Genomic DNA, 24,608 nt, shown 5'->3' with positions numbered 1-24,608 from the left:
TGCTAATTTGCATTAAAGTGAATAACTTGGTACACATGTATCTAAGGCAACTCATTGTTCCTTTGGTTTGTTTCCTTCCATGGCCCATTTTCTAGGTCAAGAGCAAGTCTGAATGATATATTTTTGCCTCTAAGGCATAGAACACAATGCATTTGACACAAAAAGATTACACCACAGAGAAAGGCTTTCAGAATCTTAACTGCAAGTCACTACTTAGGTAAACAAGACCATCAAAATATACTAGGCTTCTAAGTATGAAATTAATGTCATCTCTATTTAGAGTAAACAGTAGAATTAATGTAGGATTGAACCCTCAGAGTGGGGGGATTTAACCCTCACATGTTATGATTTAATTTATATTACGAAACACAGTTCAGAAGGACTTACTCATTACCAAGTCATCAAATAAATGAGCTAACATCAAAAAGCAGGGGTTCTAGGGGGCTCCTAAGATGGATTAGTTGGTCTTGAACAAGAAAGACATATATTAACATATCCTAAGCTGTTGCCTTTCATGTGTCTCATCCCTTTTGTCCCTGGGACTATATTTAGCACAGTGAGAACAGCAGCACTGCCAGGGCCGTCAAGTAGAAAGAGAGGGTATTAATTTAGTAGATCTTGGTCAAGGTTAGGGCAAGAGATAGTGGACAAGTATATATTTAGTTTATTAAACTACAAGATAAGGTCAAATTGAAAATTTATAGTTAATCTCTAGATCTTCTAATGGGTCTACTTGATGGAGGTCTCCTTCAAAGGAGCTGGATTTTAAAAATATCTTCCCCAGTTTGTTCACTGTAGATCAGTTTCTGCCATTGCTACAAGATAGTTCTTGGTAGCATCTTTTTCTCCCCGTCTCCTCCACTCAACTTTGGCTGTTTCTTCCTCTAAGGTCTCAAGTTGAACATCTCAGCTTTTCCTTTTTGCTGTCATGATCCTCCATTTGTAACCTGCCTCCCTTTTCTCTACAGCCCTTTCCTCGCAAGGCTTCTCTTCGGATGAGACCAGGTTGTCATCCTCAATGTCCATGCTCTTCCAGGCAGGTCCCCCAACTTTTCTAGTGAATTCAGCATCAAACATTAACTACTCTTCCTAAAAAATGCTATCTTCCCTTTCTTCTCTTCATTCCCTACCATCAAGGATATTTTTTTGAAAAATTCCTTCACTCTACTTTTAAGTCTAGAAGTAATAGAATGTTCCAAATTTTGGAAGTGGAATTAGGTCACATCTTTTAATTTTCCTTTGTACCTTTTCCCTAGCACTTCTTTTAGAAGCTTAGCTTGAGTTCTTTAAGAAACCAAAGAGAGCTGAATAAGCTCAGATGCAGGGCTTCCCTGGTACCTCAGTCAGTAAAGAATCTGCCTGCAATGCAGGAGACATGGGTTCAATCCTGGGTGGGGAAGATCCCTGGAGAAGGAAATGGCAACCCACTCCAGAATTCTTGCTTGGAAAATCGCATGGACAGAGGAGTCTGGCAGGCTACAGTCCATGGGGTCACAAGAACTGGACACAACTTAGTGACTAAACCACCACCACCACCAAGCTCAGGTGCAAAGCAGTGAATTCCCTTCCCCTTTGTTTACTGAATTTGCATCTGGTCTGGGTATATAATCAAAGAATGCCCAGGACTAGAGCTCAATTAACCTAAACTACTGGCAGTGGCTCTAGCTTTCAGTGAACCCTACACCCAACTTATAAATGGCCTCTATCAGTTCAGTTCAGTTGCTCAGTTGTGTCCGACTCTTTGCGACCCCATGAATTGCAGCACGCCAGGCCTCCCCATCCATTACCAACTCCCGGAATTCACCCAAACTCATGTCCATCGAGTTGGTGATGCCATCCAGCCACCTCCTCATCTGTCATCCACTTCTCCTCTTGCCCTCAATCCCTCCCAGCATCAGAGTCTTTTCCAATGAGTCAACTCTTCACATGAGGTGGCCAAAGTATTGGACTTTCAGCTTTAGCATCATTCCTTCCAAAGAACATCCAGGACTGATCTCCTTTGGAATGGACTGGTTGGATCTCCTTGCAGTCCAAGGGACTCTCAAGAGTCTTCTCCAACACCACAGTTCAAAAGCATCAATTCTTCAGCGCTCAGCTTTCTTCACAGTCCAACTCTCACATCCATACATGACTACTGGAAAAACCATAGCCTTGACTAGATGGACCTTTGTTGGCAAAGTATGTCTCTGCTTTTCAATATGCTATCTAGGTTGGTAATAACTTCCCTTCCAAGGAGTAAGCGTCTTTTAATTTCATGGCTGCAGTCACCATCTGCAGTGATTTTAGAGCCCCCCAAAATAGTCTGACACTGTTGCCACTGTTTCCCCATCTATTTCCCATGAAGTGATGGGACCAGATGTAATGATCTTAGTTTTCTGAATGTTGAGCTTTAAGCCAACTTTTTCACTTTCTTCTTTCACTTTCATCAAGAGGCCCTTTAGTTCTTCTTTACTTTCTGCCATAAGGGTGGTGTCATCTGCACATCTGAGGTTATTGATATTTCCCCTGGCAATCTCTATTCCAGCCTGTGCTTCTTCCAGCCCAGCGTTTCTCATGATGTACTCTGCATAAAAGTTAAATAAGCAGGGTGACAATATACAGCCTTGACGTACTCCTTTTCCTATTTGGATCCAGTCTGTTATTCCATGTCCAGTTCTAACTGTTGCTTCCTGACCTGTACACAGGTTTCTCAAGAGGCAGGTCAGGTGGTCTGGTATTACCATGTCTTGAAGAATTTTTCACAGTTTATTGTGATTCACACAGTCAAAGGCTTTGGCATAGTCAATAAAGCAGAAATAGATGTTTTTCTGGAACTCTCTTGCTTTTTCCATGATCCAGCGCATGTTGGCAATTTGATCTCTGGTTCCTCTGCCTTTTCTAAAACCAGCTTGAACATCTAGAAGTTCATGGTTCACATATTGCTAAAGCCTGGCTTGAAGAATTTTGAGCGTTACTTTACTAGCCTGTGAGATGAGTGCAATTGTTCAGTAGTTTGAGCATGCTTTGGCATTGCCTTTCTTTGGGACTAGAATGAAAACTGCCCTTTTCCAGTCCTGTGGCCACTGCTGAGTTTTCCAAATTTGCTGGCATATTGAGTGCAGCACTTTCACAGCATCATCTTTTAGGATTTGAAATAGCTCAACTGGAATTCCATCACCTCCACTAGCTTTGTTCATAGTGATGCTTTCTAAGGCCCACTTGACTTCACACTCCAGGATGTCTGGCTCTAGGTGAGTGGTCACACCATTGTGATTATCTGGGTCGTGAAGATCTTTTTTGTACAGTTCCTCTGTGTATTCTTGCCTCTATACGCTAGTGTAAATTAACGCCTTTGAATCTGTCTGATTCCTTTACAATGATCTGAATGGGTAAATAGCGCCTTAGAAATATCACTCCACCACTAAAATAAGGAACAAAATATTCATATTCATTCACAGGGCGCCGGCAGAATGCTGGGCACTGTTCCAGGTGCTCAGGATATGGGTGAGCAGCTCCAACAGGTCCTGTTTTCCTGGAGCAGTGACTTCCTGAGAGTATTTAAAGGCCAAGGAAAATTATCACAGTCACACTGGTCAAGGAAATCAGCTTAAAACCATCCTATTAAAGAAGAGGGGGGCAATTCATTGGTGGATGGGCCACTGTTAATAAAAGCTCCACCTCCCTGAACTAGGATACACATTTAAGAGTGGGCAGGAGGTTTCAAAAAAAAAAAAAAAATTCCTAACCCAACCCAAAAGATAATGGGAATCATCTGTTCTGCTCTCATGTGCAAACCTATAATTTATGGAAAGATGGGAAAGAGAAAGTCCCTGAGGAGACCCAGCCAAGTTCTGCGGTGAAAATTCAACTATACTCAACGCTCAGACTGGAAGAGGTGGGGGTGGAGCGGAGCAAGAAGCCACAGGAAAAATAACACGTCCTGAGGTGGCCAGCTCCCTCTCCTTTCCGACTTCCAAGGCCATTCCTGGGACAAGCTGCCTTCCTCCTCTTCTCCTGCCACCCTCAACCCTTCCCATTCATGGGTGACTGCTTTTTCTTCTTTATTTTTCAGTCATTTTTTAAGGATCCCAAACTGGCTGTGGTGCTCATAATTCCTGTCACAAGGTAATGTCAACAGTATAAATTACAGGGCATCCGAGGAAGCAGGTAGTTAAGATCAAGTGCGAACGTATGTTATTAAATTAAAATGGAGTTACCAGGAATCTTCAAATTATGGAGAAGAGACCATTTCCTTAAATATATGGCTGTGTATAATATATATTTGCATATATATTTGTGCACACTTACATATAAAGTAATTTACTATTAAAAAATATGCTATACAACCTGATAGCAGCAAAGGCCATCATTAAATGCAAGGTCACGAGCAGTGTCGCTCTACCAAATTCTGATTTTGCATTTCCATTCTATATCAGAATGGCTACATACTGTCTTTTTTTTTTTTTCTTGGTTCTTCTATTGGGATATTGTTACTTAGCTTTATAATACTGCCTTTAAAGAGTATGGTTATTAATAAGTTGACTACTATTTTCAATGTAATTTTTTTAATGCCAGTATTAGTGCTGTGCCACTTGAAAACATTTTATTACACTTAATAATTCGCTAAGGTACCTCAGTAAAATGTCAATGTATACTTTATTAGTTTCCTTATCAGCCATGTAAGGTAAATTATAATCCATGTCAGAGATGAAGAAATTGAAGCCATCTAAACTATAAGAGATTGGTGGTAGAGGTGGAAGTAAGATTTGAAATAAATGTCAAATTGTCCAGGGAGGGAATCCCCTCTGAACCATTTCAGAATTTCTATTGTCAGTTAAGGTGTTCTTCCTATTCACAGACAGCTAGAATTGCTAGTCAGACTAAAAAAATCCAGATAAAGAAGCACCGGCATCATAGGGCGCAGCCTAAAGGCTCATCAGTGTTATAAACCTGCTGAACCTTGTTAATATTATGGTGAGGGACTTTCCACAGCAGTGTCCGTGGAGCATCCACTATACACCAGGCATTCTTCTAAGCACTTTACGTATTTGTGACTTGCTTAACTTTGCCGTCTTGTGAGGGAGGTACTTTAATCATCCTCATTTTAATAACTGTTTAACTGACTTGCTCAAGATCACAAGATGCAAACCCAGGCTGTCTTGTTGCCAGCCTCTGTGCTCTCAACTACTGGGCTACACGCAGAGGGCATGCCGCAGCCTCACCACAGGCCATGGTTATTCACAGCTTTACTGCACAGACAGGTGTCTGAACTCAGAACCAAATAGTCCCAAAGCTAAAACACAAAAAAGATAAATGTTAGTGAGGTCTTCAGTTCACAAAGGCTCACTATGCAACAACAGCCTGTAGTAACGCACAACCCCCTTCGAGTTCATTCTCATCCTTGTCTTGCTCTTCTAATAACTGATTAATTCACCAGATGTTTACTGGGCACTTCCTCTTGCATATAAGATAGAGATGGCATTCAAGGTTGACTCTTTCACTTATAGTAGTAGAGTTAGTGGCTCAGTCATGTCCTACTCTTTGCAACCCCATGGACTATAGCCCACCAGGCTCCTCCCTCCATGGGATTTTCCAGGCAAGCATACTGGAGGAAGGAATTGCCAGGGTTGCCATTTCCTTCTCCAGGGGATCTTCCCGACCTAGGGATTGAACCTGGGTCTCCTGAATTGCAGGCGGACTCTTTATGGTCTGAGCCACTAAGAAGGTTTCACTTATTTATGGATTGCTTTAAAAGTTCCTGTGAACAGGCCTAAGAGCTAAGTAACTCAGGTGACATTTTATTTGGGGAGCATGTCTTGTAAAGAATCATAAAACTACCCTTTCTGCTCGAAGCTTGGGGAATGAGGACACCCCATTGGGCCAGCTCCTCCAGATCCTGCAGGTGAAGGGTGGATCTTTCTTCCTAAATGTATCTCTTTCAGCGCACTACCCACTGGCACGTGTGTCTTGTCATATGCATTTTAATTCAGTGCATCACAGTTCTAACAGTTAACAAATACCTGAAAAGTTGTAAAATATAGTCCATAAATCAAAGGGTGCCAGTAGTTTCCTGAGACGCTCATGATCATTTGAAAATATTCTTTTTTTTTTTTTTTTTACTGTGGTAACTATAGAGAGCATAAATTTTACCATTTTACCATTTTTAGGTGTATCTGATTACTTGTGAATACACTTCATGGATTACTCTTCTAAATACTATAAACTACTACATCTTAACCTTTTCATGGGTAATAAAATCACCATCCAGACATTAAGCTGGTTTTCCTAATGAACTAGCCATAGTACTGTCTGAGAGACCAGCTTCTCTCTGGATTGGGGGCACTTCCATCCTTGGGGGTGCCCCTTTCCTCTCCACCGTTGATGGACTCAGAAGCTAGCTCTGAGGTTTGAAGTTTCTTTGCCTCCCTCATCCTAAGCAGCTGAATCAACTTCTCTCTCCACCCCTTTCATTATCCCATTCCATTCACCCCATTGCCATCCATGGGGTGGAGACTCAGCTTATAAGTGTGCAGAAGAAAACCCCAGAAGCAAGAAACTAGAATAACTTGCCCCTGCTAACAAAACAAACCAGAAAACACAGTAGAGGCCAAGACCTCACAGTCGCTGAGTTCCAAATCCTTCCTTATCCCAAGGAGACAGACTGCCTGCCTCTCTATTCTAAGCTCAGGCAATGTGGCTTAAGCAAACTCATAGGAGGAATTCAAGCCTCAAGATCCATTTTCAGCTTCTCCCGGATCCCCATGTGCCTTTTTATCCTTACTCCATCTTGGCCAGCCAAATGTGAAAGCCTGTGTAAAGACCATTACATGCCTCACTTTGAAAGGGCTTTAATGCCCTTATGAACTAACTCCCGGCTGAAATCTTTAGTCCCATGGAAACAGAGAAAGCAGCAGCCAGTTGCAAAACAAAACAAAACAACAAAAAAGAGCTGTTATCTCTGTGTTAAATTAAACTCAGATCTGCTTAATATCTTGGCCAACTTATGCCACAATTATTTTGGCCCTTTCTGCCACCCCAAAGTCTTCTGTGGCCGAAATGCACCGTGGTGCTGCTGTCTGACACTGTGCCAGCAGGCCTGTGCCAAAGCCAAGTAACACCCTTCCTTCTTGGGGTTTTGGGGGAGCAGGGGAGGGTTGCTAATTCCTTTCGTGACCACTGACTAAGAGCTGAGTGGCCAACAATTTGGTAAATTATATACACACCTAAAATGTCAGCTGCATCAGAGATTTTTGCTCTCTATCTTTCCAGTCGCTGAAGGGAAGAGAACCTTGAGGCTAAAGGCAATTCTAGACAAGTTGGGTTTCCTAACCACATTCGGTAGGAGGGATATTCGCAGGACTCCAGGCATTCAGGATCCCCAGCAGCAAAGAATCATCTTTGATAAGTGTATATGCCAATGATTCAAACCAATGGAAAGGGCTGGGAATTAAAATTAGTCACAGTTATAAACACACACACACGAAAGAGGAGAGAGAGGAGCTCAACCACAAAAGTCCTTTTTGGAATCAGACTAGCTGTAAAATACAAAAACACACACGACACGGGTCAGCCGGTTTTGAATGTAGAATGTGTTAACTCCAAACTTTTGAAATGCAAAAAGCAAATTCATAGCACAAAGAATCCACATGTATTTAGCCCTGCATTACCTTTGGAACTGTAAGTTAATATATTCTGTGGATAATCCATTTCTGTGTTCTAGAAACTCGTTGTTTTTGACATCTACAGGTCAATGGGTTGGACAGTATGGAGATATTTTGACCACCATGGCAGAGGTCAGAATGCAAACATGTTAGGGGGTCTGGCCCGTGTGGGGGAAGCTGGGCAGGGGACTGGGTCTGCCCACTACGATCCCAGTGTCTCCACTAAGTGTCCTGGGCTCTGGGACTCTTGCCACACATGGTGCTGGCCCTCTGGCACCTCATTCTCATCCCCTTTGCTTAGAATTCCCTCCCTCCACCCACTGGAAAGACTTGGTGGGGCTTTGGCAATGGTGGGGCTTGGCCTTGCCACCTGGGGGATCTCGCTACCAGTTTGCATTTAGAAATAAGAGAGTGTCAGTACTTGAAGCAGATGGTACAGTGTACTGCCTTGGAGTGCGTGCCCTTAGTGAAGGGACTCCTGTAGCTAGTGGGTAGTAGTTATTGATTTTTGTCTTGATAAATCTGAAAAATTTCATACAAAATTGAAAAAGTTTCAAAAATAAGAGTATGTGCTAAAGACAGGACGGCCTGGGTTTGAACCCCTGCTCCTCTACTTTAACTAGGAGAATTTGGACAAGTTCATCCCACTAGCAAAAGATGAATAATAATACTCCTGTCTTAGAGGGCTGTTGTGAGGATTACATGAGTTAATCCACGTAGATTTTGAACAGGATTTGGCCTAAAGTAAGCACTCAAAAGTAACTAACATCTCTTGAAAGTGAAACTGAAAGTCGCGCAGTCATGTCTGACTCTTTGCTACCCCATAGACAAAAAGTCCATGGAATTCTCCAGGCCAGAATACTGGAGAGGGTAGCCTTTCCCTTCTTCAGGGTATCTTTCCAACCCAGGGATCGAGCTCAGGTATCCCGCACTACAGGCAGATTCTTTACCAGCTGAGCCACAAGGGCAGCCCAGCATATAATAAAAAGTAATTATTGTTAATCTAAGTATTAGTACAACCTCCTTATTTTACAAAGATTTTAAGTGCCCGGGATAGAATGTGACTTGGTAAGAGCTGGTGCTAGGTGCTCAGTCATGTTTGACTCTTGGTGTCCCCAAGGACTGTAGTCCGCCAGGCTCCTCTCTCTATGGAATTCTCCAGGCAAGAATACTGGAGTGGGTAGCTGGGTAGTCATTTCCTCCTCCAGAGGATCCTCCCCACCCAGGGATCAAACCCACGCCTCCTGCATCTCCTGCATTAGCAAGTGGATTCTTTACTACTAGTGCCGCCTGAGATACCCTAATATGTATAAGCAAGGACAGGCTTCCCTGGTGGCTCAGACAGTAAAGAATCTGCCTGCAATGCAAGAGACCTGGGTTTGGTCTCTGGGTTGGGAAGATCCCCTGGAGAAGGGAATGGCTACCCATTCCAGTATTCTTGCCCGGAGAATCCCATGGACAGAGGAACCTGGTGGGCTACAGTCCATGGGTTACAAAGAGTCAGAGAGGACTGAGAAACTAACACTTTCACTTTTCAAAGGATAGGCTGCTGTTATTACTGTGGATAGTGGGTTTCCTGAATGTTCCTCTCTCTCTCCTTGCTGCGACATGACAGTGGAATGAGCACTTGGCCTTCAGTGAGACTGTGTCTTAACCACTCAGGAGCAAAGCCCTCAGGTTGAGAATCCTGGCTCTTTCTAGTCCCTTTCTTCCACTTGTCAGATGATGAGTTCTTGCCTCCAGCAGGCAGTAGGCAGAGAAAAGAGAAAAAGGGGAAACTCCAACCAGTAGTTTTATTATCCATTATTGCTGGGACTTTCTCTGCACCCTTGACCTCTGCTCCAGCCAAGAATCCATTCACAATATCCTGCCTTGTTGTCAGGTCTACAGCTTCCCTTATGAATGCCCTGTCCTTTTATTGTCTGAGCTGCAGTGGGCTCTGTGCTGTTAGCCCTGCCAAACACCAACCCACTGATCACCAGATAACCTGAGCGACGCTGTCCATCTTAGGAGCAAACCCACTAAATGGCATACTATCTTTCATATGTTTTTATTGGCCAACTTTTGTATGCTGGGCATTATTTCTAATTGCCAGTAGGTTATAAGGTATTAGGAAGACAGTTTATCTGTTGAAGAACTGATGCTTTCTAATTGTGGTGCTGGAGAAGACTCTTAAGAGTCCCCTGGACAGCAAGGAGATCACACCAGTCAATCCTAAAGGAAATCAACCCTGCATATTCATTGGAAAAACTGATAATGCAGCTGAAGCTCCAATACATTGGCCACCTGATGCGAACAGCCAACTCACTGGAAAAGACCCTTATGCTGGGAAAGATTGAAGGTTGGAGGACAAGGGGGTGACAGAAGACGAGATGGTTGGATGGCATCATCAAATCAATGTACATGAGTTTGAACAAACTTTCCGAGGTGGTGAAGGACAGTACTGGTGTACTTCATTCAGTCCATGGGGTTGCAAAGAGTCAGACATGACTTAGCGACTAAACAACGACAAAGGTATATACAAAAATTAGTATATTTGACTTATTTTTGAAAGCTGTCATTTAGATTGTATTTGTGAAAATGCTTAGAACTTCTATTTAATGACAAAAAGTTGAAATACCAGTTGACCTTTGGCATATGGAAATCCTGCCATTTGTTGCTTAGAACTGAAGGAGCTGAGAGCTGGCTCTCCTCCAGGTTTCTGGCTATGCCCTGAGCTTGGTTGTTTTACACAGACTAACTGGGAAACCTCAGAAAGTAGGTACAGGTAGAGTGGCTTCCACAATTTAATTGCTTCTCGAGGATCCTAAAATCATAGAACCAGGGCCGTAGGGCTGGAAGGGGCTGTAAAAATTCTTAATTCAACCTTTTCACTTCACAAGTGAGGAAACTCAGGACTCAAGAAGTGAGGTGATCAAGGTGGTTTTTATCCAAATAACACCTGTGATTCTCCTCTTGGGAACAGAGATAGTACAAAGCCAAAGTCCGAGAAAAAAGTGGTCCAAAGTTGGATGTAGTGTATGAATTTGTCATTTAAAGATGCCGTATAGGTTTAACCCGAGGGTTAACAAGGTTGAGAATAATCCCTATGAGGGTTAAGTTAAAAATCTGTTAAAGAAAAGAAACTTGGATTTTATAAGCTATGAGAAGTGATAAGGATGGAGATATTTTCAGAGGTAAGCTGTGTTTCCATTCCTCACTAAGACTTGATAGAACACATGGGTTCAGGGAGATGCAGAGCATTTCAACACAATTCAACATCAGTTAATTCTCGGAGTAAAGACCCTTCAGTCCAGCTCCCTTCCACCTCAGTGTTAAAGGAAGCTAGAAAGCCAATTACTCTCACAGCAGGGCCTCTCCCATACTGCATGGAAGAACGTATTGCAAACCTGTGTGCTTTACAAGCAAGTAAAACTATAATTGCACGTGGGAAAGAACATGGGTTCCCTTTGTTTCTGCCAACATTTCAGTCTAGCAAGCTCCTCCCTTCTATAGCTGCAGAAATAGCACAGACTTTTTTTTTAGCACACAAAATGTGTATTCCATGGCTCTATAAAACTTAACAGAATGCTTTTTGTTAACATTGAAAAGATAATCTCTGCACAGCCCACCAAAAGGGCATGCATTCTTCAGAGACAGGTGCTGAAGGTGCCCACCTTTATCTGGAAAGCAACACCCACCTTCTGGTTGAAGCCTGGAAAGTCTCTTAGCAAGGCTAACGAAGGTGGCAAGGGTGGCAGGGTAATACCTGACTTGCTCCAGCAGAGCCTTGGGGAGATCTTGCTGCCTGGGAGAAAGAGGTGGGATGGAGGGCTATCCAGGTGCAATCCCCCTTATGGGGTCATTTGGGAGGTCTGGTCCACGACTGCCCTGGAGGCAGGAGGAAGCTTTCCCTACCAAGGTGCTGCTCCATATGGTGACTCTGCTTCCCAGGTGGACCCAGTAGTAAAGAACTCACCTGCCAATGCAGGAGACATTGGAGATGTGGGTTCAATCCCCGGGAATATCCTCTGGAGTAGGAAACGGCAACCCACTCCAGTATTCTTGCCTGGAGAATCCCATGGACAGATAAGCCTAGCGGGCTACAGTCTGTCGGGTTGTCAAAAGAGCCAGACATGACTGAAGCAACTTAGCATGCATGCATGCAGCTGCTGCCACATGGGAGGAACCTGTGGCCTAGAGCCCCCTGCAGAATCTGAGAGGCAGAACTCAGGGTGCAGCCGGCATTATTTATGTTGTCACAACTGCAGTCTAGTGTCCACAGATGCAGAGTCGTGGTGCCACTGAAGAAAGCTGCAGAGGGCCATTTACAAAGGTCCACGTCTCCAGGCAGCACTATACCAGTACGGGTACCACGGGCACATCTCCTCTCTCTTAAACCCTCTCTGTTAAGCAGAGTTCTAAGGTCGTACATATTAACTTCTTTAAACCTCATAAGCACATTTCAGGGTAGGTACAATTACTATCCCTGCTTCAGAAATGAATTGCTTCTTCTTTTTTTTACTTAAAATTTTTTTAAATTAAAAAAAAATTTTTTTTTAAAGGTTTTAAAATATTTTGGCTGAAGCATCCAGGATCTTAGTTTCCTGACCAGGGATTGAACCCATGCCCCTGTGTAGTGGAAGTGCAGAGTCTTAACCACTGAACCACCAGTGAAGTTCCTGAACTGCTCCTTGAGGCACCAAGTGAAGTGACTTGCCGAGGGTCACATAAGCGAGTCTGGGGTTCGCGTCTGAACGTGGGCAGCTGGTTTCCAAAGCTCCATGTATAATCGCTGCACTGTTCAGCCCTTCTGCGATGCCTAAGGTCAGGTATCATCCCCCTTTTGGAGACCTTTGCTCCAGGCAGAAACTTCATCCCCTGTTGGCCTCACACTGGCTTGCTGGTCTCCTAAAACTTCCTGACAGCCATCTTAGTTTTGATTTCTATTTAATTTTCCACCTCAGAAAGCAGTGCCAGGGAGGGGGGGAATCTGGGATACTTTTGAAAACGATTTATTAACCAACAGTTCGAGGAAATGGAGGGCTTCCTGGCTGCCACCTGACCTCTGTCTGCGGCCTTCCTAATGTTTGCATTACTGCCCTGACCTTGCAAAGTGACCTGGAATAGCTTGCCTGCTTCCTTTTGCGTGTCCACTTTCAGAGCCCAGCTGTCAGCCTCTGCGAGTCTGTCAGTGAGTATCTCAAGGGTTTGAAATGGGGTGTGCAGCCTTTGGAGGAGCACAATCTAACACTAAGCTCCAAATTCCTTCCCATAATTGAGCATTCATTAGTTTGACGGAACAAAAGCTGGCATTCTCTCTTATAAAGCAGGGGTCAGAACCAGTAGCTGTGTTTTGTTTGGCCTGCAGAGTGTTTAAATATTGAGAAATTTCACATAAAAATACAGATTTCCGGCTCCTCTTGGAAAAAAGGGAAGGGATGACAGCTCTGGGGCTCAGAGGAACAGCTGTCCCCTTCAGAGGGGACACTCCCTGGCTTCTCAGCATGACCTGCAGTCTCACCCTTGGCCTGCTTTGGGCATGGGTGCCGCTTTCCTGGCCTCTGCAGGAAGTGGAGTCGACAAAACACTGTTCTGAAACCATACTTCCCTCCCTTAAAGTGTGGGCTGGCTTGGTTAGGCTGGTGGACCAGGATGGAACTGGGAGAGCTGGTGCTCCCAGAGTGCAGTGTGCATGCTAAGTCACTTCAGTCATGCCCGACTCTTTGTGACCCTATGGACTGTAGCCTGCCAGGCTCCTCTGTCCATGGGATTCTCCAGGCAAAAATACTGGAGTAGGTGCCAAGCCCTCCTCCAGGGAATCTTCCTGACAGAGGGATCAAACCTGTGTCTCTTATGTCTCCTACACTGGCAGGCAGGTTTTTTACCATAAGCACCACCTAGGAAGCCCCCACCTGCCAAGAGGGCAGACACTGTGTTTCTTCTTTCCTGTCCCTGCACATGGCACGTAACTGTCTGGCACATAACAGACATCACTTAGGAATAAGTGAGTGACTAGCTCTCTGGGGAAAAAAAAAAAACATTTCTGAGTGACAGAAACCTGCTCCCCAGCTACAGAAGTCCAGGCTTATTAATGCTTCAATAGCTTTTTGAATGACCGAGGCTGCACTCTATACTTTTTAATTGGTTATGCTATAAAGATCTTTCCTGCTGTCACAAATGATATTGAATCCTATTTAAAATCCCAGAAAGTGTGTTGATAGTTTATTAGAATTTAGCCAGAAATTTAAAAACAAAGAACAGTATGAACAGCTGCCCCCATCAGCCTTCTAATTTTTCCTCAAGAGAGTTGGGGGTGATACTATTGAAGAGCAGCAAGTTACAAATGCAGATGGAATTGCAGGCCACTAGCACATGCATCCGGAGAAGGCAATGGCACCCTACTCCAGTACTCTTGCCTCGAAAATCCCACGGATGGAGGAGCCTGGTGGGCTGCAGTCCATAGGGTCGTTAAGAGTCAGACATGACGAGTGACTTCACTTTCACTTTTCACTTTCACGCATTGGAGGAGGAAATGGCAACCCACTCCAGTGTTCTTGCCTGGAGAACCCCAGGGACGGGGGAGCCTGGTGGGCTGCCGTCTATGGCGCTGCACAGAGTCGGACACGACTGAAGCAACTTAGCAACAGCAACAGCAGCAGCACATGCAGCTGAGCTACCAGGGAAGCCAGGCTGGCGGGCTACAGTCCATGGGGTCGCAATGAGACAGACACAACTAAGCGATTCAACACAGCACGTACAGCCAAACGTTTCAGCTAAGACACATGCGCTAATGCTGTCCAATGAGGCCGCTCTGCTTTCTAGATCCATCTCTAGATGATGTGGTTATGCTCAGTTGTGTCTGACTCTTTGCCACCCTTTTGACCATAGCCCACCAGGTTCCTCTGTTTATGGGATTTCCCAGGCAAGAATGGGTTGCTATTTTCTCCTCCAGGGGATCCTCGCAACCCAAGGATTGAACCCATGTCTCCTGTGTTGCGGGCAGATTCTTTACCCACTGAGCCATCAGGGAAGCCTATCTTTAGAGCATCAAACAAATGAACTTTGTCTTTTTTTTTAAAAAAAATATTGAACTATAGTTGACTTACAATGTTGTATTAATTTCTTCTGTGCAGGAAAGTGACTTAGTTATACACATATCTTTTTAATATTCATTACCATTATGGTTTATCATAAGACACTGAATATAGTTCCCTAAGCTATATAGTCACTTACTCCTTGGAAGGAAAGTTATGACCAACCTAGATAGCATATTCAAAAGCAGAGACATTACTTTGCCAACAAAGGTCTGTCTAGTCAAGGCTATGGTTTTTCCAGTGGTCATGTATGGTTGTGAGAGTTGGACTGTGAAGAAAGCTGAGCGCCAAAGAATTGATGCTTTTGAACTATGGTGTTGGAGAAGACTCTTGAGAGTCCTTTGGACTGCAGGGAGATCCAACCAGTCCATTCTAAAGGAGGTCGGTCCTGGGTGTTCTTTGGAAGGAACGATGCTGAAGCTGAAACTCCAGTACTTTGGCCACCTCATGCAAAGAATTGACTCACTGGAAAAGATTCTGATGCTGGGAGGGATTGGGGGCAGGAGGAGAAGGGGACGACAGAGGATGAGATGGCTGGATGGCATCACCGACTCGATAGACGTGAGTTTGAGTGAACTCGGGGAGCTGGTGATGGACAGGGAGGCCTGGTGTGCTGGAATTCATGGGGTCGCAAAGAGTTGGACATAACTGAGCGACTGAACTGAACTGAAGCTATACAGTAGAACCTTGTTTATCCATTCTCTGTATAATGGTTTTCATCTGCTAATCCCGTACTCCTAGTCGTTCCCTCTCCTACTCCACCCCATTTGGCAACCACAAGTCTGTTCCCCACGTCTGTGAGCCTGTTTCTGTTTTGTAGATACGGTCATTTATGTCATATTTTAGACTCCACATAAAAGTGGTACCATATGGCATTTGTCTTTCCCTTTCTGACTCACTTCACTTAGTGTGATAATCTCTAGGTCCATCCATGCTGCTGCAAATGGCATTATTTCATTCTTTTTTCATAACTAAGTAATATGCCACTGCGCATATGCATCATTTATACACACACACATATCTTCTTTATTCATTCATCTGTCAATGGACATTCAGGTTGTCTCCACGTCTTGGCTGCTGTGACATAGTATGAACATAGACATGCAGGTATCTTTTTGAATTATAGTTTTGTCTGGGTATATGGCCAGGTGTGGGATTGCTGGATTATATGGCAGCTATAATTTTAGTTTTTTGAGGAACCTCCATACTGTTTTTCATACTGGCTACATCAATTTACAGTCCCATCAGCAGTGTAGGAGGGTTCTCTTTTCTCTACATCCGTTTCAGCATTTGTAGACTTTTTTGGGGCTCCCAAATCTCCATGGATGTTGACTGCAGCCATGAAATTAAAAGATGCTTGCTCCTTGGAAGGAAAGCTATGGGAAACCTAGACAGTGTACTAAAAAGCAGAGACATCACTTTGCCAACAAAGGTCCAAAACTAGTGTTTTTTTCCCAGTAGGCATGTATGGATATGAGAGTTGGACCATAATGAAGGCTGTGCACTGAAGAATTGATGTTTCTAAATCGTGGTGTTGGAGAAGACTCTTGAGAGTTCCTTGCATCACTAAGAGAGCCATCCAGTCAATCCTAAAGGAAATCAACCCTGAATATTCTTTGGAAAAGACCCTGTTGCTGAGAAAGATTAAGGGCAGGAGAAGGGGCTGACAGGATAAGATGGTTGGATGGCATCACTGACTCAGTGGACATGAATTTAAGCAAACTCCTTGAGATAGTGAAGGACAAGCAAGCCTGGCGTACTGCAGTCCATGGGACTGCAAAGAGTTGGACACGATTTAGTGACTGAACAACAACAGACTTTTTAATAATGGCCAAGCAAATAAACTTTGAACATGCTAGAAATCTCCTCAGCCCCCAACACCTGACCGGACAGAGCCTTCTTATTATTATCCCTCTGCTCTTAGAAGACTAGCTACAAATGTGGTAGAATGGCTGGCATGAAGCAATTAAGGGATAACACACTACTGGATGTCACCAGATTGAAGCAGAACTATAGGTAGTCTCTGCTAGTTCTTGGCACTCAAGCAGAACACAGGGGTTTAACCATAACTATCAAGTAACGCTTGTGCTTTTCTGAGAAAATAAGCCCTCTCAATTTCAGGGCTGACATGCTCTGGGCACATGCTGCTGCTGCTGTCACTTCAGTCGTGTCTGACTCTGTGCGACCCCATAGATGGCAGTCCACCAGGCTCCCCCGTCCCTGGGATTCTCCAGGCAAGAACACTGGAGTGGGTTGCCATTTCCTCCTCCAATGCGTGAAAGTGAAAAGTGAAAGTGAAGTCACTCAGTCGTATCTGACTCTTAGCGACCCCATGGACTGCAGCCTACCAGGCTCCTCCATCCGTGGGATTTTCCAGGCAAGAGTACTGGAGTGGGGTGCCATTGCCTTCTCCATCTGGGCACATAATATGTGCTTAATAAATATTTGCTGAATGAATAAATGAATAGAGAGAACACCCTGCTAGAGTCTGATGGAGAACCGGGTTCACGGTTCAGATGTGCAGGTGGGATGAAAAGATTATAAATGTCACGCTCCTTGCTGCTTGAGGCACATCACAGAGTCATTTCTGAGGAGAGTGATGTGATACCATCATACTTGTCCCATGAATGTTCTGAGAGAATTTATCAATATCCTGAAGCATGCAGACAGAACTGGCAGAATCAGTAATGAAAATTGCTCTTCGTAAATATCCAAGTCAGTAAGGAGAAATTTTTCCTGCTTGCCTCTCTCCATGGGTTAGGTCACAGAAGGGTTTGAGGCTACCAAGGCCTGGAAGTCCTCTTCCCATTGTCCTCCACCTGGCTCACATTTATAGAGCCTCACATTTTAATTTAGAGTCACAGCCACTAAGAAGCCTGCTCTGACAGCCAAGTTACTGGGTGTTCCAGTTACTATTGCTTGTAAAACAAATTACCCAAAAACCTAGTGGTAAAAAACAGTCATTATGTTCAGATTCTTTAGGTCAGGCTTTCAGGCAGGACACAGTAGAGATGGCTTGTCTCTCCTCCATGAAATCTGTAGCCTCATCGGAGCCTCTGCTGAAAAGACTTGAAGGCTAGGGGTGGTGGGAGTCATTTGGATGTATCTTTACTCACATGTCTGTCAGTTGATGATGGCTGTCAGCTAGAATGACTACATGTGACCTCTTTCTGTGGGGTCTCTGCATGGGCTAATATGGGCTTCCTTACAACATGGTGGTTGGTTTATAAGAGTGAGCATTCCCAAAGAGAACCAGCTTGAAGCTGTATCACTTTTTAAGACCTAGCCTTGAAGTCACATAGCATCACTTCCATGGTCACAGGCCCACCCAAATTCAGAAAAAATTAAAAAATAAAAACCAGATACCCCTTCTCAATAGGAAGAATGTCAAAGTCACCGTGTAAGAAGGGGATGTGGGATGGGAGATAGAGTTGTGGAAATCTTTGTGGACTATAACCTTCCACAATGGGTGAGATGTGTTTCCTGACTCCAACTCCTCCTGAACTTAAAAACTGCTTGTCTGCCTCCTCCTGAGACTGTGAGCTCAGTGAAGGAAGGAGCTGTGTGACTCACTCACCTTCTGTTCCTAGCACAGGGCCTGGCACACATGGTTATTGAATTGAACCAAATAAAAAGGAACAGTCAGAAGGACTCTTGGAACCCCCTTTCATGCTGGCTGTTGGCAGCATAAAGGGAGTCTGACCAGGGCAATAAAAGAAATATGACAGAAATGTACCCAAACATATTTCTGCAGCCTAAGGCTATTCCCTGTGAGCATATCACGTATGATAAAGGAGTTTGCTTCCTTACGTCTCTCAGGTTGTACAGGAAATAACTTTAAGAATTATAACTGACTTCATGTGTCTCTCTTCTTGAACTTTTTGGAAGTATGTTTCCTCCTTATATCTCTGTGCCATAAAAATGGCAAGTATGAGATGAGAGTACCCAAAAGGCTGCCTTTATTTATTTATTTTTTTAATACACACACTCATGGTACAGCAGAAAGAAAGGAGTCAGAAATCCCCAACTTCAGTCTTGGTTCAGCCACTGAGCAGAAGCCCTGTAGCTTTGATATGCTGGCTAATTTTTCTAAATCTCAGTTTTCTTGCCCATAAAGTGGGTAGAAAAAAGGTGATAACACAATATACAAAAAAACAAGATGCTATTACAAAGTATGGTGGTTTTAAAATACACTCACCCATTCTTTGACATGCCTCCTTTTAGAAGATGGACTTTAATTTGTCCCATAAATGTGGGCCTGACTTAGTGATTATTTCAAATGAATAGAGTATGGCAGAATATGATGCTGACTTTCAAGGCAAGGTCTCAGAGGTCACTCACAAGCCAGCCATCATGTCATGAGGACACCTGAGAAGCTCATAGAAAGGCCCATGTAAGGAGGAGGAGAGGACGCCCACCAGTAACCAGCACTTATTTGCCAGATGGGGGAGTAACCCACCTTGAAAGGAGACTCTCCGGCCCTGTCAAGGCTCCTTCAGATGATGCGGTCCTGACCCACCAACATCAGGACTGCAGCCTCCTAACAGACTCCGCACCCATGCTGCCCAACTAAACACCTCCAGGATTCCTGACCCACAGAAACCATGGGAGGCAGTATTTACTTTTAAGTTACTAAGTCTTGGGGTAATGTATTATACAGCATTAGGTAACAAATATAATTACACCCCACTAACCAACCAAAGGTATGGCCGGCATTTGTTTCTCTGAACACATGATGGGTTAGTTTTGATCCAAATACTGTCATTCAAGGTCAGGAGGGGCAGCGGTGAGGAGATACCCCTCGTCTAAGGTAAGGAGCAGTGGCTGTGCTTTGCTGGAGCAGCCGTGAAGAGATACCCCACGTCCAAGGTAAGAGAAACCCAAGTAAAATGGTAGGTGTTGCAAGAGGGCATCAGAGGCCAGACACACTGAAACCATAATCACAGAAAACTAGTCAATCTAATCACACTAGGACCACAGCCTTGTCTAACTCAATGAAACTAAGCCATGCCTTGTGGGGCCACCCAAGATGGGCAGGTCATGGTGGAGAGATCTGACAGAATGTGGTCCACTGGAGAAGGGAATGGCAAACCACTTCAGTATTCTTGCCTTGAGAACCCCATGAACAGTATGAAAAGGCAAAAAGATAGGATACTGAAAGAGGAACTCCCCAGGTCAGTAGGTGCCCAATATGCTACTGGAGATCAGTGGAGAAATAACTCCAGAAAGAATGAAGGGATGGAGCCAAAGTAAAAACAATACCCAGTTGTGGACATGACTGGTGATAGAAGCAAGGTCCAATGCTGTAAAGAGCAATATTGCATAGGAACCTGGAATGTCAGGTCCATGAATCATGGCAAATTGGAAGTGGTCAAACAGGAGATGGCAAGAGTGAACGTCGATATTCTAGGAATCAGCAAACTAAAATGGAATGGAAAGGGTGAATTTAACTCAGATGACCATTATATCTACTACTGTGGGCAGGAATCCCTCAGAAGAAATGGAGTAGCCATCATGGTCAACAAAAGAGTTCGAAATGCAGTACCTGGATGCAATTTCAAAAACGACAGAATGATCTCTGTTCGTTTCCAAGGCAAACCATTCAATATCACAGTAATCCAAGTCTATAGCCCAACCAGTAACGCTGAAGAAGCTGAAGTTGAACGGTTCTATGAAGACCTACAAGACCTTTTAGAACTAACACCCAAAAAAGATGTCCTTTTCATCATAGGGGACTGGAATGCAAAAGTAGGAAGTCAAGAAACACCTGGAGTAACAGGCAAATTTGGCCTTGGAATACGGAATGAAGCAGGGCAAAGGCTAATAGAGTTTTGCCAAGAGAATGCACTAGTCATAGCAAACACCCTCTTCCAACAACACAAGAGAAGACTCTACACATGGACATCACCAGATGGCCAACACCGAAATCAGATTGATTATATTCTTTGCAGCCAAAGATGGAGAAGCTCTATACAGTCAGCAAAAACAAGACTGGGAGCCGACTGTGGCTCAGATCATGAACTCCTTATTGCCAAATTCAGACTTAAATCAAAGAAAGTAGGGAAAACAACTAGACCATTCAGGTATGACCTAAATCAAATCCCTTATGATTATACAGTGGAAGTGAGAAATAGATCTAAGGGACTAGATCTGATAGATAGAGTGCCTGATGAACTATGGACGGAAGTTTGTGACATTGTACAGGAGACAGGGATCAAGACCATCCCCATGGAAAAGAAATGCATTGTGCACTGTTTATAATAGCCAGGACATGGAAGCAACCTAGATGTCCATCAGCAGATGAATGGATAAGAAAGCTATGGTACATATACACAATGGAGTATTACTCAGCCATTAAAAAGAATACATTTGAATCAGTTCTAATGAGGTGGAAAAACACCAATACAGTATACTAACGCATATATATGGAATTTAGAAAGATGGTAACAATAACCCTGTGTACAAGACAGCAAAAGAGACACTGATGTATAGAACAGTCTTATGGACTCTGTTGGAGAGGGAGAGGGTGGGAAGATTTGGGAGAATGGCACTGAAACATGTATAATATCATGTATGAAACGAGTTGCCAGTCCAGGTTTGATGCACGATACTGGATGCTTGGGGCTGGTGCGCTGGGACAACCCAGAGGGATGGTATGGGGAGGGAGGAGGGAGGACGGTTCAGGATGGGGAACACATGTATACCTGCGGCAGATTCATTTTGATATTTGGCAAAACTAATACAATATTGTAAAATTTAAAAATAATTTCTTAAAAAAAATTTTTTAAAAATAACAAAAAAAAAAGAAATGCAAAAAAGCAAAATGGCTGTCTGGGGAGGCCTTACAAACAGCTGTGAAAAGAAGAGAAGCAAAAAGCAAAGGAGAAAAGGAAAGATATAAGCATCTGAATGCAGAGTTCCAAAGAATAGCAAGGAGAGATAAGAAAGCCTTCCTCAGCGATCAATGCAAAGAAATAGAGGAAAACAACAGAATGGGAAAGACTAGAGATCTCTTCAAGAAAATTAGAGATACCAAGGGAACATTTCATGCAAAGATGGGCTCGATAAAGGACAGAAATGGTATGGACCTAACAGAAGCAAAAGATATTAAGAAGAAGTGGCAAGAATACACAGAAGAACTGTACAAAAAAGAGCTTCACGACCAAGATAATCACGACAGTGTGATCACTCACCTAGAGCTAGACATCCTGGAATGTGAAATCAAGTGGGCCTTAGAAAGCATCACTATGAACAAAGCTAGTGGAGGTGATGGAATCCAAGTTGAGCTATTTCAAATCCTGAAAGATGATGCTGTGAAAGTGCTGCACTCAATATGCCAGCACATTTGGAAAACTCAGCAGTGGCCACAGGACCGGAAAAGGTCAGTTTTCATTCCAATCCCAAAGAAAGGCAACGCCAAAGAAGGCTCAAAGTACTGCACAATTGCACTCATCTTACATGCTAGTAAAGTAATGCTCAAAATTCTCCAAGCCAGGCTTCAGCAATATGTGAACTGTGAACTTCCAGATGTTCAAGCTGGTTTTAGAAAAGGCAGAGGAACCAGAGATCAAATTGCCAACATGTGCTGGATCATGGAAAAAGCAAGAGAGTTCCAGAAAAACATCTATTTCTGCTTTATTAACTATGCCAAAGCCTTTGACTGTGTGGATCACAGTAAACTGTAGAAAATTCTCCAAGACATGGGAATACCAGATCACCTGACCTGCCTCTTGAGAAACCTGTATGCAGGTCAGGAAGCAACAGTTAGAACTGGACATGGAACAACAGACTGGTTCCAAATAGGTAAAGGAGTATGTCAAGGCTGTATATTGTCACCCTGTTTATTTAACTTCTACGCAGAGTACATCATGAGAAACGCTGGGCTGGAAGAAGCACAAGCTGGAATCAAGATTGCCAGGAGAAATATCAATAACCTCACATATGCAGATGAAACCACCCTTATGGCAGAAAGTGAAGAGGAACTAAAAAGCCTCTTGATGAAAGTGAAAGAGGAGAGTGAAAAAGTTGGCCTAAAGCTCAACATTCAGAAAACGAAGATCATGGCATCTGGTCCCATCACTTCATGGGAAATAGATGGGGAAACAGGGGAAACAGTGTCAGACTTTATTTTTTGGGGCTCCAAAGTCACTGCAGATGGTGACTGCAGCCATGAAATTAAAAGACACTTGCTCCTTGGAAGGAAAGTTATGACCAACCTAGATAGCATTTTGAGAGGCAGAGACATTACTTTGGCAACAAAGGTCCGTCTAGTCAAAGCTATGGTTTTTCCTGTGGTCATGTATGGATGTGAGAGTTGGACTGTGAAGAAAGCTGAGCGCTGAAGAATTGATGCTTTTGAACTGTGGTGTTGGAGAAGACTCTTGAGAGTCCCTTGGACTGCAGGGAGATTCAACTAGTCCATTCTAAAGGAGATTAGTCCTGGGTGTTCTTTGGAAGGAATGATGCTAAAGCTGAAACTCCAGTACTTTAGCCACCTCATGTGAAAAGTTGATTCATTGGAAAAGACTCTGATGCTGGGAGGGATTGGGGGCAGGAGGAAAAGGGGACGACAGAGGATGAGATGGCTGGATGGCATCACCAACTCGATGGATGTAAGTCTGAGTGAACTCTGGGAGTTGGTGATGGACAGGGAGGCCTGGTGTGCTATAATTCATGGGATTGCAGAGTCAGACATGACTGAGCTATTGAACTGAACTGAACTGACTGTCTTGCCTGCTCCCAGTGACTCAAAACATATTTATATGTGAGGTGGCAGGCTGAGGAGGAGGTAGGGGGTGGTGGCTGGGGGTGGGGGGGAGTCCAATTTCACCTTCAGTAAGAGCCACACTAACCTGACCTTTTATCTTTAAGTAAACTGGAAACAGGCCCTTACCTAGTCAGTATTACAACTGCTTTTTAATAAGTGGGAAACAGCAACAATAACACAAACCACCAAATTAACAACAGAACGCAGATGGTCAGAAGCCAAAGCAGACGAGGCGGCCAGGAAACCGGACTCCAGGGAAGTGACTTCAGCGCTGACCGAGCACCATCCAGTGGTGTGGCTGCATCGTCATCCACTAGCTGGCTTTTTATACTCGGGGCGGGGTAGGCTGGAGGGCAGCGGTGGCTCACGGTTGGCTTCTGGAATCCTAATCTCTGAGCTCTTTCTCACCTGGACGACATGGCTCTCCATCCAGCACTCGTCACTAAGGGCCATTTTTCTCACCTGGTGTCCCCAGAAGAGCAAGACCTGTGCCCCTGGCTAGCCACGTTTTGTGGCGTAGCCCCACCACCCAGTCCCTAGCCCTTCGCTCGTCTGTGGGCTAGGTGTGTGGCTGCAGTCGGGTGTGGGGCCGGGGTCTATAGGCAGGCAGTTTTCTCTGGGCGAAGACTAACCAGCTGGTGTAACGAACAATCTGCAATACCCCTGTGTTAATCATCTGTGTTAACCCACTCGGCTAATTGGCCCCGACACTCAAACGCCAACAGTCGTAATCAGCAGGTCTCCGAGGACCAGAGGCCTCAGGGAAGGAGTCAGAAGAGCCCGGTTACAGCCGTGGCACTTGTCACTTCCCCCTCTACCCTTCTGCCAGAATCTGAAACCCTGGGAGACGAAACACGAGTTGGGAACCGTTCCCACCTGCTCTCCTGAGAAAGAGTGACTTTTCATTTGCTCTGCTACCAGCCTGCCAATCCTTCAAAGGAAGGGACATTTGGTCCCTTCCCTTCACCGTGAAACATCACGTTCTCTTCAACATTCACTGTTGAAAACCCTCCTTATTTAAATGGCATGATTTGTCTCCCAGATAACTTATGGTCCTCTCTCCTAACTCATTCACTGGTTGGACTGACCTTGATGAAAGTACTCACAGAGATTTAGTGATGTTTT

At 44.1% G+C, this 24,608-nt stretch overlaps 1 protein-coding gene across 3 annotated transcripts in view; it reads right to left on the bottom strand.

The window, feature by feature from the left end:
* PLEKHM3 (pleckstrin homology domain containing M3) overlaps window positions 1-24,608 on the bottom strand; it is a 223,389-nt gene that overhangs the window by 74,071 nt on the left and 124,710 nt on the right. The window lies entirely within an intron of this gene.

This window comes from Bos grunniens, chromosome 2, assembly GCF_055505025.1.
Source record: "Bos grunniens cultivar Pamir isolate PY7600 chromosome 2, Bosgru_T2T1.0, whole genome shotgun sequence".
NCBI classification, from domain to species: domain Eukaryota; kingdom Metazoa; phylum Chordata; class Mammalia; order Artiodactyla; family Bovidae; genus Bos; species Bos grunniens.
Note: the sequence above shows the minus strand (reverse complement) of the source record. Positions and strands in the feature narration are given on the sequence as shown.